The 12,494-nt window shown below is 47.2% G+C and overlaps 1 protein-coding gene across 1 annotated transcript in view; it reads right to left on the reverse strand.

Annotated features, from left to right (window-relative positions):
* ABO (ABO, alpha 1-3-N-acetylgalactosaminyltransferase and alpha 1-3-galactosyltransferase) overlaps positions 1 to 12,494 on the reverse strand; it is a 43,523-nt gene that overhangs the window by 30,887 nt on the left and 142 nt on the right. The window contains exons 2-4 of the mRNA XM_035723784.1: positions 12,142 to 12,395; positions 6,197 to 6,330; positions 5,853 to 6,096 (exon numbers count right to left, since the gene is read on the reverse strand). The gene's annotated coding sequence lies outside the window, so the exon portion shown is untranslated. The remainder of the gene's footprint in view (positions 1 to 5,852; positions 6,097 to 6,196; positions 6,331 to 12,141; positions 12,396 to 12,494) is intronic.

Consider the following 12,494-nt stretch of genomic DNA (forward strand, 5'->3'; position numbering starts at 1 on the left):
TCCCAGCATGGCGCACACTGTGCTGAACTTCCAGCCGCATCTATTTTTTTCCACTAAAGATTTATTTATTTTAGAGAAACAGCAGGAGCGGGAAGAGCAGAGGGAGAGCAAGACAGAATTTCAAGCAGACTCCATGCTGAGGGCGGAGCCTGATGTGGGGCTGATCAGAGGACCCTGAGATCCGGACCTGAGCCAAAACCAAGAGTCAGGCACCCTTGAACCACTGAGCCCCCCAGGCAGCCCCCAGCGGTCATCTTAACTCTTTTCAGGTGCGTGTTTACCTTAAGCCCTCATTTTTGCTCCTCTTACAAATCAACACAGGATAACTCCCTCCAAGTCACAGGCAAGGTCGGCTCCACCCTCTGCCAGTCACCTGAGGCCACGGAGCCCCCCTTTCTCGAGGAGGCTAGACCGCACACAGCGAGCTCCTGGCCGCGGTCACACGAGGTGGGAGGGCAGCCCCAGTTCAGGGAGGAGGTCTGGGCGCCCGGGCTGCAGGCCCTGATGCCAGGCCGGCCCGCTCCAGGTCCTGGGGCAGGATCTGGCCCTTCTTGCGGGCCTTGTCCAGGCGCCGCTCGGCCTGGGCCGCCTTCTTCTTGTGCAGGTTCTGCCGCCACTTGTCCTGCCTCCTCTGCTGCATCTTCTGCACCACATGGGCCGTGCCCTTCTCCCACCTGCGCTCCCCCTGAGCAACGCTTCTCTTTGCGCTTCAGGGCCTCCCGCCCCAGGTGCTCGTCCTCGCGCATGCGCACGCCCTCGGCCTTGTAGGGCAGGTTGGTCCACTGCATCTTGCTCTCCAGCTCCCGCCCCTTCCCCTCGTCCTGGTCCCGCAGCTCCTCCCGCCAAGCCTGCCGCGCCTGCAGGCGCTCCAGCAGCTGCTGGTAGTGCCTGCCCGTCATCGGCGCCAGCTTCCCCTCCCCCTTCTGCCTCTTCTCCTTCCGCGCTGGGCCTTGCTGGCTCCATCAGCTCCCCTAACTCCAAAGTGGAGGAGAGCAACACGACCTGTGACCCAGAGTTCCCTGATGGCCAGGAAAAGAAGGTGACTGCCCCATCCCTTCTCCCTGATAGCCCCTCCCAGTGCCAGTGATCCCCACTCCACATGCACAACAGGGGCCGGGGAATCCCAACTCCTAAAAAGAGCTTCTAGAAGTCCCTGAGCTGGACCCCAGCCTGGAGTGCCCTGCAGGATCCAGAGAACCTACGGATCCTACCGTCTTCACAGTTCTGAGCCTCCACCTCTTCATCATCCCTGATGATCTTTGGCACCATTTAGCCAACACAGCTCGTCCTCCTCTTGAGCTGCCACCATGTCCCTGACTGCCACACGCACCCGCAAACCCTCTGTCTCAGGGTTCTGCAGCCACAGCTTCTCCTTGCAGCTCTCCACCCAGCACAGGGGCAACACAGCATCGTCCACGTCACGCTGGATGTGACAAGTGCATCCTGGTGAACCCTGTAGCTGGGGAGTCCCCGTGGGGCCCTCCTCTCTGAGCACAGACCTCTTTTGAAAGGCTCCTTGTGAATGAGCCCATCAGGACTTCCTAGCAGCATGCCCCTCCCTGGAAAGAGGGATACCATAGCCCCATGGTCTCCACAGGACGCAAGTGCAGCAGGACTCCTCTAGAGCTAGAACCAGCTCCACAAGTACCTGCAGAGTTAGGGGCACTGCCGGGCTCAGAGGAGGAGCCAGCTGCAGCCCTGGCTCGAGCATGAGCTCTAATGTTACAGCCAGAGGCAGCAGGAGTCTTGCACTGGCTCCAGAGGACAGGGACATCTGGGACAAGCTCCAGAGGTAGAACACATTCCAGCAGCAGCAGCACCACCAAAACTGGAGGCAGAAAATACTAGTCTCTGCTCAAACACAAAGGCCAGAAATAGAGGCAGTTTTACCACCAACTCCCGTGAAAGCTCCAGCGATACTTCTCTAGCACCAGATCTAGAGCTAGAACGAGGTCGGGTCGGAGACAGGTCCAGAACTCGCTTTGGCACACCAGTTCCAAGCTGGAGCCTGGCCAGCTCCAGAGCCAATGCCAGCTCCAGCCGGTGCTCTAATTCCTACACACAAGCTACCAGGAGCTCAAGCACCACCACCAACAACAACTCCAGACACAGAGACTACTGGGTCACCAATCCTGGGGTCAGCACGCTGCCAGCTCTAGAGCTATAATCTGCTCCATCACCAACTCCAGAGCTAGAGCCAACGCAAGACTCCGAGCTGGCCCAGCTCCACAGTCAGCTACAGCAGCACCTCGGACACGGGGCCAGCGCCGGTTCCCCCTGCAGAGCTAGAGCCAATGGGCTCTACGCAGCAAGCCCCAACCCAGCACCAGCTCCAGAGCTAGAGCCGGCTCCGGCCCCAGCTCCTGGACCAGCTGATGAGCTCCACCAGGGCCAGTTCCAGCACCAGAGTCGGCCTGTCCTCACCAGCAAAGGCATTCCTTTCTTCTCTTTTGGCTTTTTCTTTTTCTCTTCATGTTTCCAGGTATATTTCTAACTTCAGATAAAATAAGCGTTATCTTAAACACTTCACAGTGTGCAAACCACTGTTATTAACTACATTTCCCGCGCTGGGCACCATCACCACTCTCTAGTCCCAGAATATTTAATGCCCTGGAGAGAAACCCCACCCCCACTGAGCAGGCAGTCCCCGGCCATTCCCCACTCCCCTGCTCCCTGGCAACGACTAATCTGGCACCTGTCATTTACCTGTGATGAATCTCTCATACACGTGGGATCATACCGTATGTGGTATTTGGGGGCTAGTTTCTTCCACTGAGTATAATGTTTTCGAAGTTCGCCCACGTGATAGCGTGTATCAGTACTTCATTCCTGTCATGGCTGAATGAATTCCATCGTATGAACACACCACGCTGTATTTATCCATTCACCTGTGGATGCACCTGTGGGTTGTCTTCACCTTTCCGTTATTGTCAAGAGTGCTGCTGCGAATACTTACGTGCAGGCTCTTGTTAGAGTGCCTGTATTCCATTCTTTGTTTAGATGATGAGTGGAATTGGGCCACATGATAACAGTATGCTCAACGTTTGGACGACGTGCCACACCCTTTGCCACAGTGGCTCCGCCATATTACATCTCCCCCAGCAGTGGATGAGGGTTCTATTTCTCCAAATCCTCTCCAACACTTGTTATTTCTGCTTACTCACTAGAGCCCCCCTCCTGGGTGGGGGAAGGTATGTCACTGTGGTGTTGGCTTGCATTTCCCTACTATCTCATGATGAAATCACCCCATGTGCCCACTGGGGCATTTATCTCTCTTCTTTGGAGAAATGTCTATTTTTTTAACGGGGTACTTTATGTTCTTAAATTGTAGGAGTTTTTACATATTCTAGGTGCAAGACCCTTGTCAGATTTATGATTTTTAAATATTTCCTACCATTCTTTGGGTTTCTTTATATTCTCTTGAGATTATCCTTTCATTCAGAAAAGTTTTTAGCAATAATGAAGTCCAATGTATCTGTTTTTTCTGTTGTTGTTTCTGGTTTGGATGCCGTATTAGAGACACCATTGCCAAATCCAAGGGAATGACGATTTGCCCCTAAGTGCTCTTAGTTTACTTCTGGCGTGTTAAGAGTTTTGGCTCTTAAATTTAGATCTCTGATCCACTGGAGTTAACTTTTTTACATGGTGTGAGGTAATGCTGTGACTTCACTCTTTGGTATGCGGATATCTGGTTTCCTCACACCAGTTGTGGCAAACACTGTTTTTGCCTCATTGAACAATCTCGGTATCCATGTTCAAAAACAACTGACCGTAGATGTATGTATTCCTTGATTCGCAATGGTATTCCATTGATCCATATGTGTTGGTCTTCTCTGCTCATACCTTCTGGAAAATGTTATAATCTCACATAGAGGTTTTTTACTCTTAGGAGTTTTTGCATATAAGATTATGTCATATATTAATAAACCCTTTCTTCCTCCTTTCCATTTCGGAGCTTTTAATCATTCATCTTGCATAATTTCTATGACCAAACTTCCATGACAATATTGAAATGAAGTGGTGGACGTGGGCATCGTTGACTTATTTGGGGTCTTAAGGAGAAAACCTTCAGTCTTTCACCACTAAAAATGTACATATGAGCTTTTTTCATCAATATCCTTTATGATAATTTTTAAAGACTCTTTATATGAGAGACTGTGAGAGAAGGAGACAGAGAGAGTGCACGTGAGAGCAGAGAATCTCCAGCAGATTCCCTGCTGAGTGAGGAGTCTGCCACGGGGCTTGATCTCAAGACCCGTGAGATCATGACCTGAGCCCAAACCAAAAGTCAGATGCTCGACCCACTGAGTCACCCAGGCACCCCTCCTTTATCACAATTTAATCTTCTACTTCTATTTTATTGTGAGCACTTATCATGAAAGGGTTTGGATTTTGTTAAAGATTATCCTACATCAATTGACATGATCATGTTTCTTCTGGATGTGGTCTAGGACACCGATTAGCTATGTTGAACAGCCTTTGCATTCCTGGTGTAAATCACACTTGGTCAGGATGTATAGTCCTGTCAGTGTGCTGCTAGATTCGGTCTGCTAGAATTCTGTTGAGGATTCTTGCCTCGCTCTTCATCGTGGATTTTGGCCTGGCGTCCTCTTTTCTTGTAAGGTCTTTGTCAGTCTTTGGAATCGGGACAATGCTGGCATTCTAGGGTGATGTGGGAAGTGTTCCCTCCTCTTGTACTTTTGGCAGACTTTCAGAAAGATTGATATCAGGTCTTCTTTAAACGTGTGGGACAAATCACCAGGGAAAACATCGGGTTCTGGTCTTTTCATTGTTGGGAAGTTCTCATTACTGCTTCAGTCTATTTACTTATTACAGGTCTGCTCAGGGATTCCATTTCTTCTGGAGTCACTTTTGGTCATTTGTGTGCTTCTCAGAATTATCTGCTTCATCTCAGCGAGCCACTTTGTTGGTATAAAATGGTTCCATTTTTGTCTCCTTGTCAATTTTGGTAAATCCGCAAAAGAAAGAAATGTTGTTTTCACTGATTTTCTCACGTGCTCTTCTCTTCCAATTATCTCTGCCCTAATCTTCATAGTTTCTTTTGCTCTACTAACTTTGATCTTCTCCTTCGACTGAAGCAGAGGAACATTCTAACTGCTCCAGATGCCAGCCAGCTGTCCAGGTCTGGGTTGTTGGGTAGAGAAGCAGGACAGACTGGAGTGGATCAGGCTACCTGGGCAATTTCTACCTCACCTGGTGTTCCAGGTCACCCCCAGACTGTCATTTCAGGCTGTACCTCTCCTCCTGCCAGGCAACAGACTGACCTGGCTTCCCATGAACCACTCATGACCTTAGGCGCCTTCTGTGCTGTAGGAACAAGAAGACTAGCTGAATTTTGCCAAGGAGCACTGCGCATGAGCAGGAAAGCCTGCATAGCCCAGGGCACTGTCTTCTTTGCATTTCCTTCACTCCTTGCCATGTGTGGGTCACAGCCACCTATGCCCATGGACACCCAAGAGCACCCATTCACCTAGGGTGTCTGATGAATGCAAAGTCAGCCCTTCAATTCTGCCACCACACCCCCAACACAACACCCAAGACCAAAAGGAGCCCTCACTCCAAGTCCTGAGACCAGCTCAGATGCAGCCCCTCCCTGCGCAGCAGGGACATCGCCTACCTGCTTTGCAGTCTCCTCCAGCCTGATGTAGATGTGGAGGACATTAGTGTGGGTTTTGTCCCAGGGTCCCTGATGGCCAGGAAAAGGCCTGGACTTTCCCCACCCTTTCTCCCTGACATCCCTTCCTGGAGCCTGGGTCCCCACTCCACAGCCACAAGGGGCCAAGAAGACTCAGTCTCTAGAACCTTCTGGGCTAGATGCTGACTGGGGTTACCTTGCACAGTCTGGTGTTTCTGCTGGCCTTGCCGTTCCTCAGGTTCCGGAGTTGACCTCCCAGTCATCGCTGGAGACCTCAGGCATCATCTCAGCCTCTGTCAGCACCTCCCCCTCCTCTGCCTCCATCAGATCTGTGGCAGCCTCGGAATCACACGAGCTCCGTGTCTCAGGGTCTGCAACCACAGCTCCTCGCTGCCGCTCTCCATGTAGCAGGTGGGCGCTGCTGCCTCATCCCCATCAGCCTGGACATGAAGATCGGCACCATGTACAAGAGCATCCTGCTGAACTGGGCATGTGGGGCATCCCCTTGGTCTCCTCACTCAGACCTCTCTGGGTACTGACCTCACTGGAACAGCAAGCTACTCTGACAAGAAGCCATCTCTGGGGGGTGGAGCAAGATGACAGAGGAGTAGGAGACCTGGATTTCGTCTGGTCTCAGGAATTCAGCTGGATAGGGATCAAACCATTCTGAACACCTACGAATTCAACAGGAGATTGAAGAAAAGAATCGCAACAACTCTCTGAACAGAAAAGCGAGCACATTCTGGAAGGTAGGAAGTGCAGAGAAGTGAATCCGAGGTGCTATTCGGGAGGCTAGATGGCAGGGGAGGGGGCCTCCATCGGGCACTTCTGGCAAGTGATAGGGCAGCGGAGCACAAAATTGGAACTTTTAGTAGTCGGCTCTGCTAAGGGACGTCGCTCCAGCGCCTAAGCGGGAGGTGAAAACTTCGCAGGACACTGTGGTCTCAGGTCCCTTGGGGTCACGAAAGACCGGGGGTGCCTGAGTGCGGCAGAGCTCCCGGGTATCAGAGCGGGGAAGCCGGCTGCAGAGCCAGAGCCGAGGCGCAGGGTCTCAGCTCAGGGTTGCCATAAACCATGATCGGCGACACAGTCGGGCCACTGCTCCTCCAGCAGGGACCCAACAAGCGGCAGAACCGGGGAGACTCCCTTTCCTCCCCTGGGAGGAGCGGCACGGGAGCGCACCGCAGGGATCTGCTGGGTTTGGAGACTCCACACGGGGTCGGGTGCCAGACATAGAAATGCTCAGTCACAGGCCGGGTGAGCACAGAGTGTGGCCAGAGACTGGAGACATGGGAGTGATTGACTGTTTTTCTCTGGGGGCGCACTGAGAAGTGGGGCCCCAAGTTCTCGGCTCCTCCGGGGCGGAGACTGGGAGGCCACCATGTTCACTCTTGTCCTCCAAAGCTGTACCAAAAGCTTGCAGGGAACGAAAGCTCCCGAGAGCAAACCCGAGCAGATTACTTAGCCCGGACCAGGCAAGGGTGGGGCAATTCGACATTTAGGAACCATGGCAACAGGCCCCTCCCCCAGAAGATCAGTAAGAACAACCAGCCAAGATCAAGTTTACTGATCAATGAGAACTGCAGAATGCCAGCGCTAGGGGAATACTGCACATAGATTTCATGGCTTTTTTCCCATGATTCTTTAGTCTTTCAAAGTTAATTTTTTTAACTTTTTTTTGAACTTTTCTTTTTCCCTTTTTCAACCAACATCTTATCAATCCCTTTTTAAAAAAATTTTTTTTATTTTTCATTTTTAGAGTCATATTCTATCCCTTCATAGTAGTTACCCTTATTTTTGGCATATATACTAAATAAGTTGTTCTCTCTTTGAAATTTTGAGATACAGTTTCTTCTAACAGATCAAAATATACCCTAAATCTCTAGTGTATGGCTTTGTTCTAGTCTCCTAGTCTCTCCCCCACCCTTTTTTAAAAACCTTCTTCTTTCTTTTTTCAAACAACTGATCTTATCAATTCCTTTTATAACATATTTTGTAATTTTCATCTTTAGGTCATATTCCATCCCTTCATCGTATCAACCCTTAGTTTTGTACATATATAAGTTTTTCTTTCTTTAAAATTTTGGGAGGCACTTTCTTCTAACAGACCAAAATACACCCAAAATCTAGTGTGTGGCACTGATCTATGCACCAGCTGATCATATTTGACCATATTCTGTTTTTTTGTTTTGTTTTGTTCTGTTTTTGTTTGTTTTTATCTTTTCCTTTTTCTCTTTTTTTTTCTTTTTCTTTTTTCTTTCTATCCCTTTCTTTTCCCCTGGTTTCAGGTCTTTTCTGATTTCTTTAGAGTATATTTTCTGGGGACATTGTTACCCTGTTAGCATTTTGTTCTCTCATTCTTCTAGTCTCCTCTGGACAAAATGATAAAACGAAAAAAATCACCTCAGCAAAAAGAACAAGAGATGGTACTGACCGCCAGGGACCTAATCAATACAGACATTAGTACGATGTCGGACCTAGAGTTCAGAATCATGGCTTTAAAGATACTAGCTGGACTTGAAAAAAGCATGGAAGTTATTAGAGAAACGCTTTCTGGAGAAATAAAAGAACTAAAATCTAACCAAGTCGAAATCAAAAAGGCTATTAATGAGGTGCAATCAAAAAATGGGGGCTCGAACTGCTAGGATTAATGAGGCAGAGGAGAGAATCAGTGATATAAAGACCAAATGTTGGAAAATAAAGAAGCTGAGAAAAAGAGAGATAAACAACTACTGGATCACGAGGGCAGAATTTGAGAGATAAGCGATACCATAAGACGAAACAACATTAGAATAATTGGGATCCCAGAAGAAGAAGAAACAAGAGAAGAGCAGAAGGTATATTGGAGCAAATGATAACAAAGAACTTCCCTAATGTGGGGAAGGAAACAGGCATCAAAATCCAGGATGCACAGAGGACCCCTCTCAAAATCAATAAAAACAGGTCAACACCCCGACATCTAATAGTAAAACGTATGAGTCTCAGCGACAAAGAGAAAATCCTGAAAGCGGCTCGGGAGAAGAGATATGTAACCTACGATGGTAGAAAAAAGATTGGCAACAGACCTATCCACAGAGACCTGGCAGGCCAGAGAGGACTGGCATGATATATTCAGACCACTAAATGAGAAAAATATGCAGCCAAGAATACAATATCCAGCTAGGCTCTCATTGAAAATAGAAGGAGAGTAAAAGCCTCCAGGACAAACAAACACTAAAGGAATTTGCAGACACGAAACCAGCCCTCCAAGAAATATTGAAAGGGGTCCTCTAAGCAAAGAGAGAACCTAAAAGCAGCATAGACCAGAAATGAACACAGATAATATATACTAACAGTCACCTTACCGGAAATACAATGGCACTAAATTCATATCTTTCAATAGTTACCCTGAATGTAAATGGCCTAAATGCCCCAATCAAAAGACACAGGCTATCAGATTGGATTAAAAAACAAGACCCATCCATACGCTGCCTGCAAGAGACACATTTTAGACCCAAAGAAACCTCCAGATTGAAAATGAGGGGGTGGAAAACCATTTACCATGCTAATGGACACCAAAAGAAAGCTGGAGTGGCAATCCTTATATCAGACAAATTCGATTTTAAACCAAAGACTGTAATAAGAGATGAGGAAGGACACTATATCCTACTTAAAGGGTCTATCCAAAAAGAATATCTAACAATTGTAAATATCTATGCCCCTAACAGGGGAGCAGCCAATTATATAAGGCAATTAATAACAAAAGCAAAGAAACACATTGACAACAATACATTAATAGTGGGGGACTTTAACACCCCCCTGACTGAAATGGACAGATCATCTAAGCAAAAGATCAACAAGGAAATAAAGACTTTAAATGACACACTGGACCAAATGGACTTCACAGACACATTCAGAACATTCCATCCCAAAGCAACGGAATACACATTCTTCTCTAGTGCCCATGGAATATTCTCCAGAATTGATCACATCCTAGGTCACAAATCAGGTCTCAACCGGTACCAAAAGATTGGGATCATTCCCTGCATATTTTCAGACCACAATGCTTTGAAACTAGAACTCAATCACAAGGGGAAAGTCAGAAAGAACTCAAATACATGGAGGCTAAAGAGCATCCTACTAAAGAATGAATGGGTCAATCAGGAAATTAAAGAGGAATTAAAAAAATTCATGGAAACCAATGAAAATGAAAACACAACTGTCCAAAATCTTTGGGATACAGCAAAGGCAGTCCTGAGAGGAAAGTATATAGCAATACAAGCCTTTCTCAAGAAACAAGAAAGGTCTCAAATACACAACCTAACCCTACACTTAAAGGAGCTGGAGAAAGAACAGCAAAGAAAGCCTAAACCCAGCAGGAGAAGAGAAATAATCAAGAGCAGAGCAGAAATCAATGAACTAGAAACCAAAAGAACAGTAGAACAGATCAACAAAACTAGGAGCTGGTTCTTTGAAACAATTAACAAGATTGCTAAACCCCTGGCCAGATTTATCAAAAAGAAAAGAGAAATGACCCAAATCAACAAAATCAGGAATGAAAGAGGAGAGATCCCAACCAACACCAAAGAAATACAAACAATTATAACAACATATTATGAGCAACTCTATGCCAGCAAATTAGATAACCTGGAAGAAATGGATGCATTCCTAGAGATGTATCAACTACCAAAACTGAACCAGGAAGAAATAGATAACCTGAACAGACCTATAATCACTAAGGAAATTGAAGCAGTCATCAAAAGTCTCCCAACAAACAAAAGCCCAGGGCCAGATGGCTTCCCGGGGGAATTACACCAAACTTTTAAAGAAGAATTAATACCTATTCTTCTGAAACTGTTCCAAAAAATAGAAATGGAAGGAAAACTTCCAAACTCGTTTTATGAGGCCACCATTACCTTGATCCCCAAACCAGACAAAGACCCCATCAAAAAGGAGAATTACAGACCAATATCCTCGATGAACATAGATGCAAGAATTCTCACCAAAATACTAGCCAATAGGATCCACCAGAACATTAAAAGGATTATTCACCACGACCAAGTGGGATTTATCCCTGGGCTGCAAGGTTGGTTCAACATCCTCAAATCAATCAATGTGATGCAATACATTAACAAAAGAAAGAACAAGAATCATATGATCCTCTCGATAGATGCAGAAAAAGCATTTGACAAAGTACAGCATCCTTTCTTGATCAAAACTATTCAGAGTATACGGATAGAGGGTACACACCTCAATATCATAAAAGCCATCTATGAAAAACCCACAGCGAATATTCCCAATGGGGAAAAACTGAGAGCTTTCCCCTAAGGTCAGGAACATGGCAGGGATGTCCACTCTCACCACTGCTATTCAATATAGTACTAGAAGTCCTAGCCACAGCAATCAGACAACAAAAAGAAATCAAAGGCATCCAAATCGGCAAAGAAGAAGTCAAACTCTCACTCTTTGCAGATGATATGATACTGTATGTGGAAAACCCAAAAGACTCCACCCCAAAACTGCTAGAACTCATACAGGATTTCAGTAAAGTGGCAGGATATAAAACCAATGCACAGAAATCAGTGGCATTCCTATATACCAACAACAAGACAGAAGGAAGAGAAATTAAGGAGTCGATCCCATTTACAATTGCACCCAAAACCTGTAAGATACCTAGGAATAAATCTAACCAAAGAGGCAAAGGATCTCTACTCAGAAAACTATAAAATACTCATGAACGATATGCAGGAAGACACAAAGAAATGGAAAAAGTTCCACGCTCGTGGATCAGAAGAACAAATATTGTGAAAATGTCAATGCCATCTAGAGCAATCTACACATTCAATGCAACCCCCATCAAAATACCATCCACTTTTTTCAAAGAAATGGAACAAACAATCCTAAAATTTGTATGGAACCAGAAAAGACCCCGAATAGCCAGAGAAATGTTGAGAAAGCAAAGCAAAGCTGGCAGCATCAGAATTCCGGACTTCCAGCTCTATTTACAAAGCTGTCATCATCAAGGCAGTATGGTACTGGCACAAAAACAGACACATAGATCAATGGAACAAAATAGAGGGCCCAGAAATGGACCCTCAACTCTATGGTCAACTAATCTTTGACAAAGCAGGAATGACTGTCCAATGGAAAAAAGACAGTCTCTTCAACTAATGGTGTTGGGAAAATTGAACAGCCACCTGCAGAAGAAGGAAACCGGACCATGGCAATAACATGCTCACCAGGCTCCTTCTAAATCGAGGATGATGTGGCTCTGATAAGAATGCCCGGATTGTGTCCCCTGAACCCCCCAACCCACAGTGTCCCCTGACTCCTTGCCCAGCATCCAGAGAGCCCTGCATGAGCTGGTCTAGACATGCTCCCCAGTGTGCCCCCCTCACCCCACTCCAGCCTCTGTAGAGCCTTCCCTCCCCAGGGAGCCCATCAAGAATCTGCCCTCAGAGCCCCGAGCCGTCCCTTCGTATGACCCCCATCCGGGATGACCTCACCTCCAAGCCTGGGCTCAAAGGCTACTTCCTCAGGCTCCTCTGGAAGCTCAGGTTTTGGGTCGGACTGATCTGGATCAAACTAACAGCAGGGCCATGTCACAGCCCTGTGACTGGCAAGCTCCTATGGGAACTCTTGGGACCTCCGTTTTCTACTTTGAAGATGGTGTCAGTGACTCCCACCTCAGGAGGATGTGTTGGGGATTAAAGCAGGGAGATGAAAGTGTTCGAGGGCCGGAACTTGGGGAGACGGGGTGCTGCAAGGAAGACAGGGGAGGGGATGTAGAGGAGAAAAACGCGACCGGACCTCCTCCCTGCCCAGACGTGTCCCCATTCCCCCTCCCCTGACCCAGCCA

This window comes from Zalophus californianus, chromosome 13, assembly GCF_009762305.2.
Source record: "Zalophus californianus isolate mZalCal1 chromosome 13, mZalCal1.pri.v2, whole genome shotgun sequence".
NCBI classification, from domain to species: domain Eukaryota; kingdom Metazoa; phylum Chordata; class Mammalia; order Carnivora; family Otariidae; genus Zalophus; species Zalophus californianus.